This window comes from Lolium rigidum, chromosome 5 (assembly GCF_022539505.1).
Source record: "Lolium rigidum isolate FL_2022 chromosome 5, APGP_CSIRO_Lrig_0.1, whole genome shotgun sequence".
NCBI classification, from domain to species: Eukaryota; Viridiplantae; Streptophyta; class Magnoliopsida; order Poales; family Poaceae; genus Lolium; species Lolium rigidum.
Window position 1 is genome coordinate 103,218,636 of NC_061512.1, and position 9,312 is coordinate 103,227,947.

Sequence of the window (9,312 nt, forward strand, 5' to 3'; positions counted from 1 at the left end):
AATAAGCTAGATAGCTAGTTAAATGCAAGAATATAATGCAAGAAGTTGTTCAATCTAAGTTCTTAGGATCAAGAATACCAAGTTCTCCTCTCAAGTTCACAAACCGGGCTTCATACAAAGGCTTAGTGAAAATATCCGCCAATTGGTATGTTTTTCCCACATGAGTGAGTTCAATGTCCCCACTGGCAACATGATCACGTAGGAAGTGATGGCGAATGTCAATATGTTTGGCACAGTGTTGAACTAGGTTATTGGTGATCTTTATTGCACTTTTGTTGTCACATACAAGAGGCACCGTACCAAGAGACACACCATAGTCTTTCAAGGTTTGCTTCATCCATAACAACTGAGTGCAACAAGATGCCACGGATATGTATTCGGCTTCGTTGGCGGATAGGGTAGTGGAGTTTTGTTTCTTAGATGACCAACTCACCAATGACCGGCCAATAAATTGGCAAGCCCTGGAGGTAGACTTCCGGTCAACCTTATCACCAGCCCAATCGGAATCCGAATAGCCTATTAGTTCAAAGGTTGACCCCTTTGGATACCACATCCTGAGAGTAGGAGTGAGAACAAGGTATCTTAAAATCCGTTTGACCGCCACCAAGTGGCTCTCCTTAGGAGCAGATTGAAAACGAGCACACATCCCGACACTTAACATGATATCTAGCCTAGAAGCACAAAGGTAGAGCAAGGATCCAATCACGGAACGGTATACCTTTTGATCCATATCCTTCTCACCATCACATGAGCCAAGCTGCCCCTTCACGGGCATGGGTGTCTTCATTGGGCTTGCTTTGGTCATGTTAAACTTCTTGAGCATGTCCTTCACATACTTTTCTTGAGAGATGAAGGTGCCTTTTGCAAGTTGCCTCACTTGGAAGCCTAAGAAGAACTTCAACTCTCCCATCATGGACATCTCAAATTTCCTAGTCATCAATAGCTCAAAAGCTTTGTTATGATTGGGGTTAGTTCCACCAAAGATAATATCATCAACATATATTTGACATATAAATAAGCCACCCCCTTTAACCCGCTTGGTGAAAAGGGTGGAATCGATCGTACCCATGCTAAACCCATCATGAAGTAAGAAATCCCTAAGGAAATCGTACCAAGCACGTGGAGCTTGCTTGAGTCCGTAGAGTGCCCTATGGAGTAAATACACATGGTTGGGGCTGCATGGGTCTTCAAAACCCGGGGGTTGAGCCACATATGCAGTTTCTTTTAGAGGACCATTCAAGAATTCGCTTTTCACATCCATTTGATATAGTTTTAAATTGTGGAAAGATGCAAATGCAAGAAAAAGACGAATAGCTTCAAGACGGGCTACCGGCGTAAAGGTATCCTCAAAATCCATACCTTCTATTTGGGCAAACCCTTGCGCCACTAACCTTGCTTTATTTATTACGACAATGCCATTCTCATATTGCTTGTTCTTGAATATCCACTTGGTCCAAATGACATTGATGCGATGATCCTTGGGTCTCTCAACTAGAGACCATACTTCATTGCGGGTGAAACATTTCAATTCTTCTTGCATGGCAATTACCCAATCCGGATCAACCAAGGCTTCATGTACCTTGAGTGGCTCAAAACTAGACACAAAAGCATGGTTTTGACAATAAGTGATAAGTAATGCATGGTGTGTACGAGTTACCATTCCTTTTGAGATGCTACCAAGGACTTGATCTACTTTAATGTCACTTGCCCTTGTAGCAGCCTTGATCTTCCTAATGGTTCCTTCGTGATCAATAAATTCATCTCTTGCTAGTACTTGATCATGATGGGTGATAACGCGTGAAGCACACGTCCGTTGGGAACCCCAAGAGGAAGGTGTGATGCGTACAGCAGCAAGTTTTCCCTCAGTAAGAAACCAAGGTTATCGAACCAGTAGGAGATGAAGGCCACGTGAAGGTTGTTGGTGAAGGAGTGTAGTGCGGCGCAACACCAGGGATTCCGACGCCAACGTGGAACCTGCACAACACAATCAAAATAATTTGCCCCAACTTAACAGTGAGGTTGTCAATCTCACCGGCTTGCTCTAAACAAAGGATTAAACGTATGGTGTGGAGAATGATGTTTGTTTGCAAAGAACAGCAGAGAACAATGATTCCAGTAGATTGTATTTCAGATGTAAAAGAATGGACCGGGGTCCACAGTTCACTAGTGGTGTCTCTCCAATAAGATAAATAGCATGTTGGGTGAGCAAATTACAGTTGGGAAATTGACAAATAGAGAGGGCATAACAATGCACATACATATCATGATGACTAATATGAGATTTACTTAGGGCATTACGACAAAGAACATAGACCGCTATCCAACATGCATCTATGCCTAAAAAGTCCACCTTCGGGTTAGCATCCGCACCCCTTCCAAGTATTAAGTTGCAAACAACGGACAATTGCATTAAGTACTCGTGCATAATGTAAACAATACAAATATCCTTAGACAAAGCATTGATGTTTTATCCCTAGTGGCAACAACACATCCACAACCTTAGGGGTTGCTCTGTCACTCCCAGATTCAATGGAGACATGAACCCACTATCGAGCATAAATACTCCCTCTTGGAGTCACAAGTATCAACTTGGCCAGAGCCTCTACTAGCAACGGAGAGCATGCAAGATCATAAACAACACATATATGATAGATCAATAATCAACTTGACATAGTATTCCATATTCATCGGATCCCACAAAACACAACATTTAGCATTACAAATAGATGATCTTGATCGTGATAGGAAGCTCACAAGATCTAAACATGATAGCACAAGAGGAGAAGACAACCATCTAGCTACTGCTATGGACCCATAGTCCAAGGATGAACTACTCACGCATCAGTCCGGAGGCGGGCATGGTGATGTAGAGCCCTCCGGTGATGATTCCCCTCTCCGACAGGGTGCCGGAGGCGATCTCCAGAATCCCCCGAGATGGGATTGGCGGCGGCGGCGTCTCAGTATGTTTTATCGTATCGTGGCTCTCAGTACTAGGGTTTTCGCGACAGAGAGATTAAATAGGCGAAGGGGCAGAGTCGGGGGACGCTCGAGGGGCCCACCCCATAGGGCGGCGCGGCCAGGGGTGGGGCCGCGCCCCCTAGGGTGTGGCCGCCTCGTTGCCCCTATTCGTCTCCTCTTCGGACTTCTGGAAGGCTCCGTGGAAAATAAGACCGTGGGCTTTTGTTTCGTCCAGTTCCGAGAATATTTCCTGTGTAGGATTTCTGAAACCAAAAACAGCAGAAAACAGAACTGGCGCTTCGGCATCTTGTTAATAGGTTAGTGCCGGAAAATGCATCAAAATGATATAAAGTGTATATAAAACATGTGAGTATTGTCATAAAACTAGCATGGAACATAAGAAATTATAGATACGTTTGAGACGTATCAAGCATCCCTAAGCTTAGTTCCTACTCGCCCTCGAGTAGGTAAACGATAACAAGGATAATTTCTGAAGTGACATGCTACTATCATAATCTTGATCAATACTATTGTAAAGCATATGAGATGAATGAAGTGATTCGAAGCAATGGTAAAGACAATGACTTAAACAACTGAATCATATAACAAAGACTTTTCATGAATAGTACTTTCAAGACAAGCATCAGTAAGACTTGCACTGGAGTTAACTCATAAAGCAATAGATTCTTAGTAGAAAGCTTTGATGCAACACAAAGGAAGATATAAGTTTCAGCAGTTGCTTTCAACTTTCAAGATGTATATCTCATGGATAATTGTCAACACAAAGTAATATGATGAATGCAAATAAGCAAGTATGTAAGAATCAATGCACATAGTTGACACAAGTGTTTGCTTCTAGGATAGAAAGAAGTAGGTAAACTGACTCAACATAAAGTAAAAGAATGGCCCTTCACAGAGGGAAGCAGGGATTACTCATGTGCTAGAGCTTTTTATTTTGAAAACATGGAAACAATTTTGTCACCGGTAGTAATAATTCATATGTGTTATGCATAAAACATCCTATAAGTTGCAAGCCTCATGCATCGAATACCAATAGTGCTCGCACCTTGTCCTAATTAGCTCGGATTTCCATGGATTATCATTGCATTACATATGTTTCAACCAAGTGTCACAAAGGGGTACCTCTATGTCACCCGTACAAAGGTCCAAGGAGATAAATCGCATTTGATTTCTCGATTTTGATAGATCTCAACTTGAGGACATCCATACGGGACAACATAGAAAACAGATAATGGACTCCTCTTTAATGCTTAAGCATTCAACAACGAGATAATATTCTCATAAGAGATTTGAGGATAAATGTCCAAGTCTGAAACTTCCACCATGATACATGGCTTTGGTTGGCGGCCCAATGTTCTTCTCTAACAATATGCATACTCAAACCATTTAATCATGACAAATCACCCTTACTTCAGACAAGACGAACATGCATAGCAACTCACATGATATTCAACAAAGGTGTAACAGTTGATGGCGTCCCTAGAAACATGGTTATCGCTCAACAAGCAACTTATAAGAAATAAGATACATAAGCGACATATTCTTTACCACAATAGTTTTTAAGCTACTTTCCCATGAGCTATGTATTGCAAAGACAAGGAATGAAATTTTTAAAGGTAGCACGCAAGCAATTTACTTGGAATGGCGAGAAAAATACCACATAGTAGGTAGTTATGGTGGACACAAATGGCATAAGTTTTGGGTCAAGGTTTTGGATGCACGAGAAGCATTCCCTCTCGGTACAAGGCTTTGGCTAGCAGGGGTTGTTTGAAGCAAACACAAGTATGAACCGGTACAGCAAAACTTACATAAGAACATATTGCAAGCATTATAAGACTCTACACTGTCTTCCTTGTTGTTCAGACACTTTTACCAGAAAATATCTAGACTTTAGAGAGACCAATCATGCAAACCAAATTTCAACAAGCTCTACGGTAGTTCTCCAATAATAGGTTTAAACTACATGATGCAAGAGCTTAAACATGATCTATTTGAGAGCTCAAATCAATTGCCAAGTATCAAATTATTCAAGATAATATACCAATTACCACATGAAGCATTTTCTGTTTCCAACCAAATAGCAATAAACGAAGCGGTTTTCAACCTTCGCCATGAACATTAAAAGTAAAGCTAAGAACACCAGTGTTAAATATGAAAAAGCGGAGCTTGTCTTTCTCCCACACAAGGAATGCTAGGATCCGAATTTATTCAATCATAAACAAAAATAAAAACATACAGACGCTCCAAGTAAAGCACATAAGATGTGACAGAATAAAAATATAGTTTCACTAGAGGTGACCCGATAAGTTGTTGATGAAGAAGGGGATGCCTTGGGCATCCCCAAGCTTAGATGCTTGAGTCTTCTTGAAATATGCAGGGATGAACCACGGGGGCATCCCCAAGCTTATACTTTTCACTCTTCTTGATCGTGTTATATCATCCTCCTCTCTTGATACTTGAAAACTTCCTCCACACCAAACTCAAAACAATCTCATTAGAGGGTTAGTGCATAATAAAAAATTCACATGTTTAGAGAGGACACAGTCATTCCCAATACCTCTGGACATTACCCAAGGCTACTGAAAGTTAATGGAGCAAAGAAATCCACTCAACATAGTAAAAGAGGCAATGTGAAATAAAAGGCAGAATCTGTCAAAACAGAACAGTCCGTAAAGACGAATTTTTTAGAGGCACTTAACATGCTCAGATGAAGAAGCTCAAATTGAATGAAAGTTGCGTACATATCTGAGGATTACTCATGAATTTTCGCAGATTTTTTAGAGTTTTCTACAGAGAGATCTACTCAAATTCGTGACAGCTAGAAATCTGTTTCTACGCAGAAATCCAAATCTAGTATCAACCTTACTATCAAAGACTTTACTTGGCACAACAATGCAATAAAGTAAAGATACAAAGGTATTGCTACAGTAGTAACAAGCACGTTGACTGAAATATAAAACAAAAATTGCAGAAATAAAATAATGGGTTGTCTCCCATAAGCGCTTTTCTTTAACGCCTTTCAGCTAGGCGCAGAAAGTGTAAATCAAGTAACATCTAGAGAAGAAGCATCAACATCATAATTTGTTCTAATAATAGAATCAAAAGGTAACTTCATTCTATTTCTAGGGAAGTGCTCCATACCTTTCTTAAGAGGGAATTGATACTTAATATTTCCTTCTTTCATATCAATAATAGCACCAACAGTTCGAAGAAAGGGTCTTCTCAAAATAATAGGACAATATGCATTGCATTCAATATCCAAGACAACAAAATCAACGGGGACAAGGTTATTGTTAACCGTAATGTGAACATTGTCAATCCTCCCCAAAGGTTTCTTTATAGAATTATCAGCGAGATTAACATCCAAATAACAATATTTCAATGGTGGCAAGTCAAGCATATCATAGAGTTTCTTAGGCATAACAGAAATACTTGCACCAAGATCACATAAAGCATTACAATCAAAATCATTGACCTTCATTTTAATGATGGGCTCCCAACCATCTTCCAACTTCCTAGGAATAGAAGTTTCAAGTTTTAATTTCTCTTCTCTAGCTTTAATGAGAGCATTTGTAATATGTTTTGTAAAGGCCAAATTTATAGCACTAGCATTAGGAATTCTAGCAAGTTTTTGCAAGAACTTAATAACTTCAGAGATATGAAAATTATCAAAATCTAAACCATTATGATCTAAAGCAATGGGATCATTGTCCCCAATACTCTGAAAAATTTCAGCACTTTTATCACAAACAGTTTCAGCAGTTTCATGCAATTTTGCACGCTTTGTACTATGAGTAGAAACATTGCCAACACCAATTATTTTACCATTTATAGTAGGAGGTTTAGCAACATGTGAAGCATCAACATTACTAGTGGTGGTAATAGTCCAAACTTTAGCTACATTATTCTCTTTAGCTAGTTTTTCTTCTCTTTCCCACCTAGCATGCAATTCAGCCATCAATCTAATATTGTCATTAATTCGAACTTGGATAGCGTTTGCTGTAGCAAATGACTTAATATCTTTAGTTTCATTAGGCATAACTTTCAGTTTTAAAAGATCAACATCAGCAGCAGGACTATCAACCTTAGAGGCAAGAACATCAATTTTACCAAGCTTTTCCTCAACAGATTTGTTAAAAGCAGTTTGTGTACTAATAAATTCTTTAAGCATGACTTCAAGACCAGAGGGTACACTCCTACTATTGTTGTAAGAATTACCATAACCATTACCATTATTAGAAGGATATGGCCTATAGTTGTTACCAAAATTATTCCTATAAGCATTGTTGTTGAAATTATTACTTTTAATGAAGTTCACATCAACATGCTCTTCTTGAGCAACCAATGAAGCTAAAGGAACATTATTAGGATCAACATTAGATCTACCATTAACAAGCATAGACATAATAAAATCGATCTTATCACTCAAGGAGGAGGTTTCTTCAACAGAATTTACCTTCTTACCTTGAGGAGTCCTTTCAGTGTGCCATTCAGAGTAGTCGATCATCATATCATCAAGAAGCTTTGTTGCGGCACCCAAAGTGATGGACATAAAAGTACCTCCAGCAGCTGAATCCAATAGGTTCCTTGAAGAAAAATTCAATCCTGCATAGAAGGTTTGGATGATCATCCAAGTAGTTAGTCCATGGGTAGGGCAATTCTTTACCAAAGATTTCATTCTTTCCCATGCTTGGGCAACATGTTCATTATCCAATTGCTTAAAATTCATTATGCTACTTCTCAAAGATATAATTTTAGCAGGAGGATAATATCTACCAATGAAAGCATCTTTACATTTAGTCCATGAATCAATACTATTCTTAGGCAAAGATAGCAACCAATCTTTAGCTCTTCCTCTTAAGGAGAAAGGAAACAATTTCAGTTTTATAATGTCCCCATCTACATCTTTATACTTTTGCATTTCACAAAGTTCACCAAAATTATTAAGATGGGTAGCAGCATCATCAGTACTAACACCAGAAAATTGCTCTCTCATAACAAGATTTAGTAAAGCAGGTTTAATTTCATAAAATTCTACTGTAGCAGCAGGTGGAGCAATAGGTGTGCATATGAAATCATTATTATTGGTGCTAGTGAAATCACACAACTTAGTGTTCTCAGGAGTATTCATTTTAACAGTAATAAAAATAAGTAAAGCAAACTAAATTAAGTAAAGTAAAACAAGTAACTAATTTTTTTGTGTTTTTTATATGAAGAAAGCAAACAAGACAGAAAATAAAATAAAGTAAAGCAAGACAATAAACAAACTAAAGAGATTGGATGTGAGAGACTCCCCTTGCAGCGTGTCTTGATCTCCCCGGCAACGGTGCCAGAAAAAGAGCTTGATAACGCGTGAAGCACACGTCCGTTGGGAACCCCAAGAGGAAGGTGTGATGCGTGCAGCAGACAAGTTTTCCCTCGGTAAGAAACCAAGGTTATCGAACCAGTAGGGAGATGAAGGCCACGTGAAGGTTGTTGGTGAAGGAGTGTAGTGCGGCGCAACACCGGGGATTCCGGCGCCAACGTGGAACCTGCACAACACAATCAAAATACTTTGCCCCAACTTAATAGTGAGGTTGTCGATCTCACCGGCTTGTCTGTAAACAAAGGATTAAACGTATGGTGTGGAGAATGATGTTTGTTTGCAAAGAACAAGCAGAGAACAATGATTGCAGTAGATTGTATTTCAGATGTAAAAGAATGGACCGGGGTCCACAGTTCACTAGTGGTGTCTCTCCAATAAGATAAATAGCATGTTGGGTGAAGAAATTACAGTTGGGCAATTGACAAATAGAGAGCGCATAACAATGCACATACATATCATGATGACTAATATGAGATTTACTTAGGGCATTACGACAAAGAACATAGACTGCTATCCAGCATGCATCTATGCCTAAAAAGTCCACCTTCGGGTTAGCATCCGTACCCCTTCCAGTATTAAGTTGCAAACAACAGACAATTGCAGTAAGTACCGTGTGTAATGTAAACAATACAAATATCCTTAGACAAAGCATTGATGTTTTATTCCTAGTGGCAACAAGACATCCACAACCTTAGGGGTTGTTGTCACTCCCCGCATTCAATGGAGACATGAACCCACTATCGAGCATAAATACTCCCTCTTGGAGTCACAAGTATCAACTTGGCCGAGCCTCTACTAGCAACGGAGAGCATGCAAGATCATAAACAACACATATATGATAGATCAATAATCAACTTGACATAGTATTCCATATTCATCGGATCCCAACAAACACAACATGTAGCATTACAAATAGATGATCTTGATCATGATAGGCAGCTCACAAGATCTAAACATTATAGCACGAG